The 14,163-nt window shown below is 38.8% G+C and overlaps 1 protein-coding gene across 1 annotated transcript in view; it reads left to right on the top strand.

The window, feature by feature from the left end:
• The window catches only part of PTPRN2 (protein tyrosine phosphatase receptor type N2), a gene marked incomplete at both ends in the record, with an annotated part of 643,308 nt that overhangs the window by 257,570 nt on the left and 371,575 nt on the right, over positions 1-14,163 (top strand). The window lies entirely within an intron of this gene.

The raw sequence follows: 14,163 nt of genomic DNA, 5'->3' as shown, positions 1-14,163 counted from the left end.
TTTGCAATAAGTGTATGCTACACATTTGTATGTAACTGTACATCTACTCTCAGACGATGAAGTAAAGGGACTGGACCTATTCCTAGTAAATTCTTTAATCTATGTCAGTCTGGAATAACTGCTGCTTGAGAGGTGATTAAAGTCTGTAAATACTCAGAAAATTGATTTCACAACTGATCTTTGATACTTTGTGTTTAGATATTTACGCTTTTTTAAAAATGCTCTATTTTAAACATAAGGGAAAGTATGACTTATATTTGCCTAACAGCCTGAGTTTTAGACAAAGTCATATGTGAAGTATTTTTCTAGCAGTAATGAACACATTTAAGAGTATCGATTTAAAATTATGATTTGGGTGTGGTTTATTTCTTTTAGTTGAACCTTAACTTGTGCACATGAAATGAAATCCTGAAATATAACAGCAGAGGTACTTATTTATTTTCCTGTAATAGTGTCTTCGTATGCTTTCTTCTTCCTCCATAAACTAACAGGTCATTGTTCCAATCCATCAATTTTATTGGCCATGATTTTTTTGGAGCGGCAAAGCTTCTTTTTCATGACTGAAACAGTGGTCTTTTGGTGAGAAAGGAAGTAGTCCAGCATACTTGTACACTGAGGATAATAGCTTGAGTTCTTTTCACCTTGTGATCTAAAAATGGAACTGAAAAGATTATACTTGGTGGTATAGTTGACAGATGTCAGGGGTGATCCATTCACTATTAGATTCTCAGGCTTCCATGGCTTTGCGAGTGTGACCCAAGGAGATATTAAGACTGCTTCAGTGAACTCCTAAGATGCCAGCTTTTAATTGTGCCACAAAGCAAAGATAAACATTTCCATGTAATACTTGAAGAAAAGATTTGTGATAGTTTAAAGACTTGTCAAAATGGCAGTGTGGTTGTCAATGGTAAGAACAATAGGTCACTCCTGCTGTGTTTGTCTAGTGACCTTTCAGATGGTTGGAGCAGTGCAATCCATACCAATCCATAATATCCATCAGCACTAAGCTTCGGAATGAATTGACAGTTTCAGTGTAGAAAATTGTCCAGCAAATCCTCCACCGTGCTGCTTCAGCACTTTATTATGCTGAGAAACCAATCAAATTGAGTGATTTACTTTGTTTACTCTTTTCTCCTTCAGAAAATTGGTATTCTACCACTGTAGGATTTGTGTGAAAGAAGTGTGTTTCTTTCTCAGTGTAAGTGCTTTGATCTGTTTCTACTAATTCTAACTCTGAAATTTTAAAGTAATCTTATAAAATACTGATATCCGTAAGGCATTATTTTCACTTGCATGGTGCTTCGGCCATAATTATAAAATATCTGCATGTTAAAGTGGGAATATATGCGTGGTAATATACAGTGAGAATAAGTCAGAGAAATGTGGGACCAAAGAACTCTTCCTATTTTCCCAAATTCTAGTTCTTCATGTATGGAAAACTTTTTTTTTTTTTTCTTTTTTTTTTTTTTTCTTTTTTTAACTGGAAAAAATGCCAGCACTTCCATTTTTCTGGCAGGATACGCTCTAAGCTGAGGGCCAGTATCTTCAAAACATTTTAAACAGTGTTTAGGCTCCTGAGTCCCTCATGAGGCAATCCAAAGCCAGAACATGTAGTTCTTGCCATCTCAAGAAAAATTAAACTAACTTCTGCTTGCTCAACAGTTTAAATAGTTAAGTTTGTGTGCAATTTTTAAAATATGAGATGGAGTAGCTAGACTTAAATTCACTAAGGGAAATTCTAATTTGAGAATAGAAAGTTCATCTGTTTTCACTGCTTAACAATCATAATCTTTTGGGCTTCAAAGCCAAGTCATACTTTTCTGAAGCCAAGCTTGGACACCCAGTTCCTCCAGTGCAGAGGAACACACCCTATTTTGTGTTTTATCATAATATCATAGAATCATGGAATGGCTTGGGTTGGAAGGGACCATCTAACTCCACCCCTCCTGCCATAGGCAGGGATGACACCCATTAAATTATAAATATAAATGCTTTAAGGCATGGACTGGAAGACATGTTCTATGAGGATAGACTGAAGAGACCTGGTTTGTCTAGTTTGGAGAAGAAAAAAAAAAGCTAAGAGGAACCTCATTGCTCTCTACATCTTCCTGAGGAGGGGAAATGGAGAGGGAGGTGCTGGTCTCTTCTCCCTCATAACCAATGCTAGGATGCAGGGGAATGTCATGAAGCTGTGCCAGGGGAATTTCAGAGTGGATGCTAGGAAAAAAATATTAACTGTGAGGGTGGTCAAACACTGAAACAGGCTTCCTAAAGAGGTGGTTGATGCCCCAAACCTGTCGGCATTCAAGAGGCATTTTGATAATGCCCTCAGTAATAAACTTTAACTTTTGGTTAACCCTGAAGAGGTTAAGAAGTTAGGCTAGAGAATCTTCTAGGGATCCTTGTAACTGAACTATTCTAAATTCTAAGATTTTTCATCTATATTCTAAGGCTTTTCATGTACATTCAAGATTGCAGACTGCTCATATTGGCTTGTGAACCAACTTCTAGCACTATTGTATTAGTCAATTCCTAGATATTTTATGTTTTGTCATATGTTAACTCTCAATTCTGGACTGTCTATATAAAATTATATAGGTTGTAAATCTGTTCACAACATTGTAACTTAATTGGATCATACAATCATTTCTGTGCTTTTAATTTGAGGTAGCTGGAATTCTGTTCAGTTACTCTGAAAAAGCTGAAAATTGATCTACAGTTCATAGTATGAAACTGCTATGAAAGATGATTAGTCTGACCCATTTAATGTGCAAAGGGTTAGGTTAATTCTAAATGCTTGATACTATTTCTGCACCTTTACAAAGGTGCTAAATGATACTGCTTTGCATATAATGATTACTTTCCACAGGATGATGGTCAGGTTAGGACCCTGAAGCTGCATTGTACAGAACTCTTAGTTTATTCACCAAGTTTTCTGTTTTCCTAGGCAAGTCATTAAAGAATTGTATTTTATGGTCTTCATCATTTGTTATCTCAAACAGAGATATGTAGGGCATTTTAATTGCATTTAAAAATGAAATATGAAATAAAAATGAATCACAATATATACAGCAATGAAACAAGAATGATAGGTTTTATTCTTTGTTACTGGAAGGTCTTGATGTTTCTTAGAAGCTGAGTTTTTGTATTCCACAAGGCTTTTCAGGTCTCTTTAGAAATAATAACAGAATGTTCTTGTCCTTTAATACATATATACAAACAGAAACACTGATTTGACCTTCTCTGCATATCTCAATGTCTTCTTTAAAATTATTATTCCATATGGAATTATCAAGGGGAAAAGATTTGTGCATATTTTTCACTTAACTTCGTCAACTAGTTTTAAACTACGGGAAATTCTAAACATACATAAAACAGAAAAGCTCTTGGTACTGAAGTCTGTTAAGATCAGCAACGGATTGCACTGCACACAGGAAAGGAAAAAAAAGGAAATTTTTTATTGCCTACTTTATCATTTTCACTAAAAGACTCTGCTCTTGTATAAACAGGTTCCATAAGTGTCCATCATTGAATTTAAAGCCAAAAGTTTTGCTTCTGATAATACAGTTTGACTCCCTACAAGTGGCATGATGATGTAAATGATACAAGTGGAAAATACTTATCTATGAATTTATTGACAAGAAACTATTCTGTCATTTTCTCAGCACCATAATCAATAGATAAATGTAAATCTAGAATCTTCCTTGGTTAACTGTTCACATGTAATTATTCATAATCCCTAGTGTTTTTTAGACATAAAATCTTTTTTTTTTTTTTCTTTTCTCTTTAATCCTCCAGTATCCTTGTGATATTGGTGGCAGAAATCACATCCCCTACATCACTGCTTTAATGTAGTGTTTCACCTTAATTCTGATGATATATATTCCCACAGGAAAATAATATTTTATGCATTTTATTTGTGCACAAGAAAATAACAGAAATACAGTAGTTATGTGTAACTATGTCGTAGAGAGCACAAAATAGAATCATAAAATCATTGAATGGTTTGGGTTGGAAGGGACCTTAAGGATAATGTGATTTCACACCACTCCCCCAGCTCCCTCTGCCATGGGCAGGGAGGGACCCCTCCCACCAGCCCAGGCTGCCCCCAGCCCCATCCAGCCTGGCCTTGGGCACTGCCAGGGATGGGGCATTCCCCCCTTGTCCTATCACCACAACCCCTGAAAAAGAGTCTCTTTCCACCTTTCCTGTAGGCCCCTGGCCTCACTGTAAGGCCTTCTTTGAGCGTTCTCCTCTCCAGGCTGAACAACCCCAACCTCCTTAGCCTGTAGGAGATAGGAGAGGTGCTCCAGGCCTCTGATCATCCTTGTGGCCTCCTCTGGACTCATTCTACCACATCCATGTCCTTCTTGTGCTGCTGGCCCCAGAGCTGAATGCAGCACTCCAAGTGGTGGCTCAAGAGAGCAGAGCAGAGAGGAAGAATCCTCTCCCTTGACCTGCTGGCCACACTTCCTTTTATAAAATCCAGGACAAAACTGGCTTGCTAGGCTGCAAGACCATATAGCCGGCTCATATACTCTTTTTTTTTTTTTTTTTTTTTTTTTTTCTTTTCTTTTCCTTTCTTTTTTTTTCTTTTTTTCAGAGGTAATATGATAGTCTGTTCTAATTCTGTTTCCCTTAGCTTTTTTGCCTCCAAAATGTGTATCCTGGAACATGGTTCTCATCTGCTGAAGTAGATTGCTCTACAAGAGAAGAGTCCTTCTAGGGATCTATCTATCTCTCTTAGCTCTTCACCTCCCCAGGTATTTTGCTCCACTTGCTATTAGGTCAAACTTTATATTTTCACTTCTAGAGAAAGATCCAGAGCCAGAGTTTGACTTGACATAACTGTCACAATGACTAGCTCATGTTTGTATCTCTCTGCTTAGCTGAGAAGAGATAGCTGGAAGATGTTCCTTGTTCCACCCTTCTCTCTTTCCATACCAAATGTGCTGCATTAGCAACCTCACTTTGTGTCTCATGCACCTGCAGCCAGTGCAAGGATACCACAAGCTCTCTGTGAACAGGTTCAGGTCACTATGCTGTCTCCACACTACCAACCCTTAGGTGGTGGGGCTGCATGTTACATATCTCTGAGATAGGAATGGGGTGGTAAGCTGTGTTTTGTTTTTATCAACAGTGGTAGTCATTAAATCCCTGAGATGCTGCAGTATCTCACAATACCATATGGTCAATACTTCTAGTGCATTACAGTGTTTTTCTGGTAATTACCATGTAGTTCATTATAAAAGAGTGATGAATTTTAAGCTTTTGAAATGTGTGAGAAGGAGAAAGACAAAGACTGGGATTCCTGGGAATGCATCAAACTGAATTTTAATGCAGTCGATTATCTCCCAGTACTTTTTCATCAGTGCTGTTCTGCCCAGTTCTGCAAGGTTCAGCTATAAAAATGTAATAATTTAATTTTCATGCCTGATAAAGTTTTTGAATTTCCTGACTCAGATAATGTGTATACAATGTAAACATCTGACCACTAAAAATTAGAATGAAGTCATTTTTATCTCACTCTAAATCATTTTTATGACATGCAAAAAACAAACAAAAACTTTTTAAGTAGGAGTTCAATGAAGACTAATTCAGAACACCAAGAATGAATCAGAACAGAGAAAATAACTCAATTTACCTATTAAGTAGATATTTCCATTTGCACTTTTTGGAATAAGGTATGGCACAATCTAAGGACTGTGTGTATCTGCTTAAGAAATAAATTTGGAGTTAATTTCTTAATAGAACGGAGATTGATTTTAGGAAAAGTCCATTTTAAAAATCTTAAATATTTGGATCTGTTACAGAAATGTTTGTGTTTCTTTAATTTCATTATTTTAATGTTATGCTGCTGGACATTCTTGGTCTTCTGTAATTTAAACAATCTGCATTGTGTTGGTCTGAGCTTTACGTTGCCTTGAAGGAAGAGGTTTAAATTTCACTCATTTTTGAGATATTAAGAAAGGGAAGATACGAAAAGTCAGAGGTGCATTAAAATGTGTATCACCACTTGCCCTCAGTCTCATTTATTAATTACTTGTATGATGGAGTAGTTGGATTTGAAAAAACAATTCTGTGTTTTCAGGGCTTTTTTGTATCTGAGGTTTAGGGCTTGTGACAAGTGAACTTCACCACTGTTTCATGCATCCAGCTTAAAAAAAATCCATTAAGGAGTGCTTTGTTGGGGTCCAGACTCTGAAAGAAAGATATCATTATTATAGCAGAGATTATTGCCATTATTTCCATGTTTCTGCCAGTAACAAAGTGTCTGTATGAATTTGTCACTATTAACATAGCTGGGGGTAGTGCTTACTTGAAGCAATACAAGTACAAGCTGGCACAGGGTCACGCTTCAATTATAACTCTAGAGAGTTGATCCTTCTCGACTTCTCAATCACTCTTGTGTTTCCATGATGCTGTTATCTCTCTGACCTTCATAGCCTTACCACTGCCATCGATTTTTACCAGGTGTCATATGTGTTACAAATTGGTCTGGACTTGAATCTGTCTGTATTAAGGGGTTTAAATTCACACTTATTGGTGGTGGGAAAAGAGGGAAAAATATGAGAAGTGGGAAATTGCTGAGTTGTCAAAATAAAAGTAAGTTTTAAAGTGTTTAAAGGCTAATAAAGCCTCTGGGAAAACAAACATAGGAAAAAAAAAATCTGCAGACTAATGCAATAAAACTGCAGTGTCCTTAAAATGATTATGATAACACTGTCATGATGTGAAGCAGCTCTCAAACAATCCGGTGACTCACTCTGTGCTCAAAAGTTATTTGGTTACTTTCATGAATCTTGGATAAATGTGAACAATTTACAAAATTCATTATGATATAACTAAATTTAAGGCACAGAGTTGAGTTCAAACCAGACAAAATCTGTTCAGTGATGAAATACATTTCTTCTCTAAGTATTTACTGGGAATGAGTATTTCAAGATGTGTGAAACTACACTGAAACATGGACAAAAGACACAAACTCAGACAGACAAGGCAGGCTGTTGTAACACTGTGGGCTTGATGAAGCACCAGTGCCCAGGACTTACATTATAGATTGTCATGTGAGTTACTCTCAGGGGCAATGCCAGACAAGAGAAACAAATACAATTTTGGTGTCTAAATATCTTTTAGGCTTGGTGGGCTCGGGAAGAGTTTAATGGTAACACTATAAATTACTTTGATGTTAAAATGGTCCCAGTAGTCCTTGCTGTAACACTTACTTCCTCTGTGACCTGAAATGAACCCCTGTAATGTCTCAGTTTCTTCTCCTTTGTATGGGATCTGTCTTGGGTTGAGTGAGACCCTTTGTGTCTAGAAAATGAGAACTAAGAGTTGATGAAGGCAGTTTATACTGGTTGTAGTTTATACTGGCTGTTGCAGACCTAATGAGAATGGGAGAGAGTCATCACCCCTGTGCTGCCATGTCTTCTCTGACTTGCCATGTCACCTAAAGGTGCAGGAGCACATGCTCCACTCTTCTACCGTGGAGCATGTGTAGCTGACACCATGCACCATTTACTCCCTCTGGAAAACACAACGGCTTTCCTCTGGATCACAAAGCCTGTGTTGGTGGCTAGCAGCCAGTTTTTAAGTGACCTCTGGAGTCAGAGAGTAGTTGTGGCATGAGGAAAAGCATCATCAAGCCAGTTTCCTGGAGACAGGAGTCAATGGGAAGATGGGACTGAAGGTCTCTCGAGGAACCTTGTTGAAGCTGTGTCTGCTTATTGTGATGGTATCAGTAGCTCTTCCATAGTCCAGTTACTATTGAAATTTGCACACAAAGAGAGGTTCACATCTTTCTATTTCATACTTCAGTAACTGAATTTCCAATTATGTTGCATGTTAAAATATTTACTAGTCTTAACAGAACAAAAATGAAGAAAAAAAGAGAAAAAATGAAAAATGAATAAAAAACGCCGTGTCCTTAAAATAAAAGGTCTTCTAAGGTTTTCAGCTTCTCTGAGCTGCAGATGTGCTGTGATCAGTCTCTGAAACCACATCAGTGATAAGCCACTTTCACATCATATGTCTTGGTTATTTATATCTGAAGACCTCTGTGCCTCAGCCTCCAGAAAACCATGCCAGGGACCTTCTCTGTTCCTCTGTGGCAGCGCCAGGCCTGAGAGCCCCTTGGGAGCAAAGTGCCTTCTGATGGGATGCATCAGACTCTCCTGGCAGAAAAGCTGCTGCTGCAGCAAAACCACAAGTTGTACCTACCCTCCAAATCAACAGGAGATAAATGGGATGCTCTTCATACCGACTTTAAGGAGTGTGACTCACAGAGCAAGGGCCAGGGTGTCACTGCAGATTAAGGACTGGTTATGAGATAGGAGAGAAAGATTCGTCATGAACTGCTGCTTCTCAGCATGTAAGAGGGATTAGTGGTACCCCATGGGCAAATTGTCTCTGTTAGGAAGAACTATGGAGGATTTAGAAAAATTCCAGATGGATTTAAATACATTGAGGGATTAAGGAGCACAATGGTAGATGAAATTCAGCTCGAATAAGTGTGACAGAATAATAGACATTAACAAAAATAGTCCTTTTGGGAAAAAAATAATAATAATAATAATAAAAAATATTCTTAAAACTCCTCATGGTCTGGACTCTGAGGCTCTGAGGCAGTGGAAAATTTTGAAGAGAAGATTTTCTGTGTTTAGATACATGAATCCATTGGTATTGTGGGACATGTTTCCAGACTTGAAAATTTAAAAGAAGGCATGCAAATCCTGAATTAAGCAGCCCATCTCTAAAACACAAACCTGTCCAATGTATCACTGAGGTCAAGAATTCAGCAGGAGATTTTAAAAAAGAGAAAGATTTTAGTAAATAATGAGTACATACATAATCACAATTATTTGTAGAATCCAGCAATAATTGTACTTATTTTTAGAAGGAATAGTTTTGGTGCGGGGTATAAGGCAAGAGGGACCAATTCCTGATCTCTCTCCAATCTTTCTCTAGGCTGCAGTGTAGTGGGTGTGCATGGTGATAGAGTGCATTATCATCCCAATGTGGAAACATGGGATTTGTGCATTTCACAAGGAACAAGCAAGGAAAAATTGTCACTGTTCTTGTGCCTCTGGAGTCAGATACTGGATTGGCTGGAATCTGGCATTTTCTCGTGTAACATTCTCATTTATTAGGTTAATAATTAACTGCTAATTCTGAGGTAGGGTGTTCTGCTACTTTTTGAGTGAGTTTTGGAAAACTGCCAGACTACTGACAATTTCATAGCAGTTCCTCTGGGAACTGAGGCCAATGCTGAGTACAGTTTCTGGACAACTACCTTAACATCTTAGTTCCTTGACTTTTAGCAGCATGAATGAAACAGTACTCAAGAGGAAAACAAACAAACAAAACTAAGTTTCTGTTTGTCACAGCATTGTTTTTCTCAGGGTAGATTGCTCCCTAGATAGTCCTTGCAAACCTGTGTCTAAAAAAGCACTACTCTCACCCTTCTTCTTTAGAACTTTTCTAGCATTATCTTGGATTTCATTTTATTTCTTGGTTCTTATTTTTGAACTCTCCTGTTCTTACTACTGGATTAAGAAAATCAGGCAGTAGCATGCCCAAGTTGTTTAAAAACAATCTCCCATCTTGTGCTCCTTGCTACTGCTGAGAAGTGCCTCTAGGTCTGGGGTTAGTACGTACTACTGGGGATGTGTACCCTGCAGCAATTGATCCTGCAATTGATCAATGTGGGTGTTTAAAAGGGCTGAAGCTACTGTCACTTATTCAAATAGTGCACCTCTACTGGAATTAATCTACTGCATTCACTAGAGAAAATAATAGTAAAAAAAAAAGAGACAGTTCCTCGTGTATCTGTAAGTCATTTCGAAGAAGCTCTGAAAGACATCCATACATTCAGAGTCTCATCCCTGTGACCAGAATGTACCCAACATACCTGCTATTTCCCAGGAACTGAGGAAGGATGGCAGTTTGTGCTGGAGCTGGCCAGGTTGCTGCTGCCAATTACCCATCACCCATCAGCAGGGTGCTTGCTTGCAGCCTAATCAATGCTCATGCTGCTGGCAAGTGGTTTAAGCAGATGGAGCAAACTGGTCATCAACTTTACTCTTTCTAAAGGTGGCCTCTTGAATACTGGACTCTCTAAAGCACTCCATATGGTATTCCAGACACATATTTCTGAACTTTCCCTTTCATTTATTTATTTATTTATTTATAAAGATTTACCTTGTATTAAGGAGATTCTGCTGCATATTAAGAAATTGATGCCATTATAGAGCATTGCTCTGTCAATGAAGGGAAGCCTATTTGATGTCAATGTACAGACAGCATTGAAAAATGGCCAGGCTGAACTTTGTTAAGTAGGTATTTTAAACTAAAGAATTCATTTATTAAACAAACAAACAAACAAACAAAAAAAAAAAAACCTTCTACCAAGATGTTCCCGTATGTTCCTGCTATGTTAACAACTGCTTAAAAATATCTTAGATACAAATGCTCAAATTCAGAGGTATGCAGGACAAACAAAATTATGTTTGGCAGCTCGAACCTCAGATTAAATTCTAGAGCAAAGTACCAACACTAGAAGATGCTGACATTGGAGAACCCTCCTAGGCAATTGTCAGACAAGATCTTTTGGTAGAATATTCTTGGCTTCATTGAGACATGCCAAAGCATTATTACTGGATCCAGTAATAATATAATAACAGGTTATTATTGGATCCACCATATCCAGCAGGCCTGCGCTGAAAGGTACCTTTTTTGGAGTGTATCCCGACTGCCTTCTTCTTATTACTACAGGGTTAGAAAATGAAGCAGGAGGTGAAAGAAATCTTACGGGACTTACTCTGAGCAGTTTTAACTCGTACCTGGGGCGCAGTAACCCCAAGCAGAGCTACAGGCTGAGAGAGGAATGGTTGGAAAGCTGCCTGATGGAGAAGGACCTGGGAGTATTGGTTGATAGTCAGCTGAATATGAGCCAGCAGTGTGCTCAGGTGGCCAAGAAAGCGAACAGCATCCTAGCTTGCATAAGAAGCAGTGTGGCCAGCAGGGCTAGGGAAGTGATCGACCCCCTGTACTCGGCTCTGGTGAGGCCGCACCTCGAGTACTGTGTTCAGTTTTGGGCCCCTCGCTACAAGAAGGACATGGAGGTGCTCGAGCGAGTCCAGAGAAGGGCGACAAAGCTGGTGAGGGGCCTGGAGAACAAGTCCTATGAGGAGCGGCTGAGGGAGCTGGGCTTGTTCAGCCTGGAGAAAAGGAGGCTCAGGGGCGACCTTATTGCTTTTTACAGATACCTTAAAGGAGGCTGTAGCGAGGTGGGGGTTGGTCTGCTCTCCCACGTGCGTGGTGACAGGATGAGGGGGAATGGGCTTAAGTTGCACCAGGGGAGTTTTAGGTTGGATGTTAGGAAGAACTTCTTTACCGAAAGGGTTGTTAGACATTGGAACAGGCTGCCCAGGGAGGTGGTGGAGTCACCATCCCTGGAAGTCTTTAAAGGCGTTTAGATGTAGAGCTTAGGGATATGGTTTAGTGGGGACTGTTAGTGTTACGTCAGAGGTTGGACTCGATGATCTTGAGGTCTCTTCCAACCTAGAAATTCTGTGATTCTGTACATCATCGAGGGTGCTCTGGGTACCAGCCCTAAGGTCCATTATCCTCTTGATGGCACTGTGGTTAATCTTCAAGCATAGAAGTGACAGGGGAAGGTGGGCAAAGTGCAAGAGAGAATATAACTGTAACTCACATCACTTGGAAGAAAAGCAGCTGTCCCAAACAGTTTTTGAGCATGTGTGTGTTTTGCATAAGTAAACATTAGAAAAGTTTTTGAAGTAAACATTAGACTAAATCAAAAATCTCTCCTCCCAAAAGTACTAGGTGCTAGATTCAGGTTCTGCTTTCCTCCAGCTGAGGTGCAGATTCAACCTATCTGAACACAGGTGTAACCACACTTTCAAACCTTCTTCAGGGGAAGTAGGTGGAGTGGAGCTGCCACTGTGCTTGACTTTGGATAGCAAAAGAGAGGCTGTGTGTGAGTGACACTTACCTGTATAGAAAATGCACTTTTTGATACTGCTTGGAGGGCTGTAGTTAAGCACTCAGGCAACTTTCAGGCTGTAGTCATGCCTGGTAATTTGGGTGCAAGGCTCAGCACTTAAAAATAGGTGAACTGGACTTCATTGCTTATGTCCTGATTTAAACAAATTTTAGGTGGATTGAATCCTACCTTAAGATTTCACTGGGGACTAGACTGACATTTGGGTTTAAGGAGTGCAATTCCCTATGTCAGGCCTATTTCTGTACTGTAGATTATTCTTCATTTTTACAGAAAATGATTCAATTGAACTAATCTGACAGGGCTGACTGGATGTCCATTATAGTGCTGCATTACAATTGCTAAACAGAATATTGGAAGGGCACTAGGTACAGACTGGTAAAGACAATACATAATTTGAATGATGGCACTAAGGGAGAATTTTAGAGTCTGGTAAGTAGGTTTTTGAAGACACTTGGCAGTTGGGAGGAGGATAAACAAATGAGAGCAACTGCTTGGGAGACTGACATAACCTCAGCATAACTTTGAGCTACAAGTTGCTCTCCTTGCTGGGAGCAGGCTTGGCAAATGTTAGCAATCAAACCATCTGTATAACTGGATCAGATTTTTCACAACCAAAATTGATCAATTTATGGGATTATTTTGACAAGCATGTTGGGAAATACAGAACATATAGTTTTCATCATTGTTTACTTCTGTTTTTCCTCTTGTTCCCTTTGACATTGCCCACTGGCTTTTATTAGAGTCTGAGCTCCATTTAACTCAGCATGCAGAACTGGACATGCTGCTAGTGTCTGCTCCCTGCAGAACTCCTCCTGTTTCCTCATTTACATGTTTCTTCCTTGTTCTTTAACCAGGAGGGGAAGCTTTGAGCCTTGAATGCATAAATCATTAGGTCCAGGTCAAAAATACACAATTCATTATTCAAAATGGTTGTTCTTGCTCATCAGATTTCTAGTTTATCTTGGGAATTTATTGGAAATATGGCATCCATCTGTAGCATTGTTTGGATAATTGTGGCATGAAGCTGACCAGGTCTTGAGATCAGCATCCAATATTCAGCCCTACTATTTTTTGGAATGGTCTAATCGGCCATTTGTGAGGCACATCTGGTCCGTAAAACTGTTGACTCCTAGTCCATTTGCCTACAGCAGCCATTTAGCAAGGCTACCAACTCAGCAGAGAGAGAGAAGTTATTTTCCCCTGGATCCAGGTGCTCTAAATATGCTGTAAAATCAGTCAGATATACTGTAAAGACAGTCAGATCCACTGTGCTGAAAAAGTTTATATATTTTTTTTTTGGTAGGAAAATGAGGGAAGTTTTTATTATAGCTAAAAAATATTTTTCAGGTTATTTGGTCTTTGCTACTGTATCTTCTCCTTATTTGGTAGGGAGAAATATGCTTAGCCTTTGGGGACTAATTGTCCCCAGTACTGCAACTCTATTATTCTTGGATCCAGAAAGCAAGCAAGTCAAATGATAATAGTCTTTTATTTAACAATACTAGACATCTGACATAGAAAGTTGGTCTCATTGCCTTCATTTTACAGATGGTGAAATTGAGGGTCACAAAGATGTCTTGACCAGGGTCACCTGATAGGCCTCTTCCGGATGAAAACATTTTTTTTTTCCTCATTCATCCTTTGTTCAACAGCAGATATTCTCACTTATGTGTAAAGTGACCGAAGACAATGGGATTGTTTACATGAGTAAAAAAAGAAAAAAAAAAAAGGCTAGCAAAATTCATATGTAGCAATGACTGAGAAGGAAATCACTTAATATGATTGTTCTAGGTCATGCCAAATTTTTGGAATGAGATTTTAGAAATGACTCCTCATTCCTGTATTTTTCTGGTAAATTGAGCAAATGAAAAGTGAAATATTTAATAGACAATAGCAGAAGAAGATTATAATCCAATGTTCTATTATTTGAATTACCCCTGTAAGTGGATTGTTCCTTAAAATTTTTCTGTTTTCAGCTCCCTCAATGAAGGGGATTTAGGCATGGGGAGATACAGAATATTATTTTCACCAGGCAATCTAATTTCCTGTGTTCAATGTCCAGTACGATTTGTGGAAACATTTTAACAAACAATTACATAAAGTTGGTCTCCCAAATCTTCTCTTGAGCATTT

The sequence above is a fragment of the Netta rufina genome (assembly GCF_964035555.1).
Source record: "Netta rufina genome assembly, chromosome: 2".
NCBI lineage: Eukaryota > Metazoa > Chordata > Aves > Anseriformes > Anatidae > Netta > Netta rufina.
The sequence above is the reverse complement of the archived record's forward strand: the minus strand, read 5'-3'. Positions and strand labels throughout refer to the sequence as shown.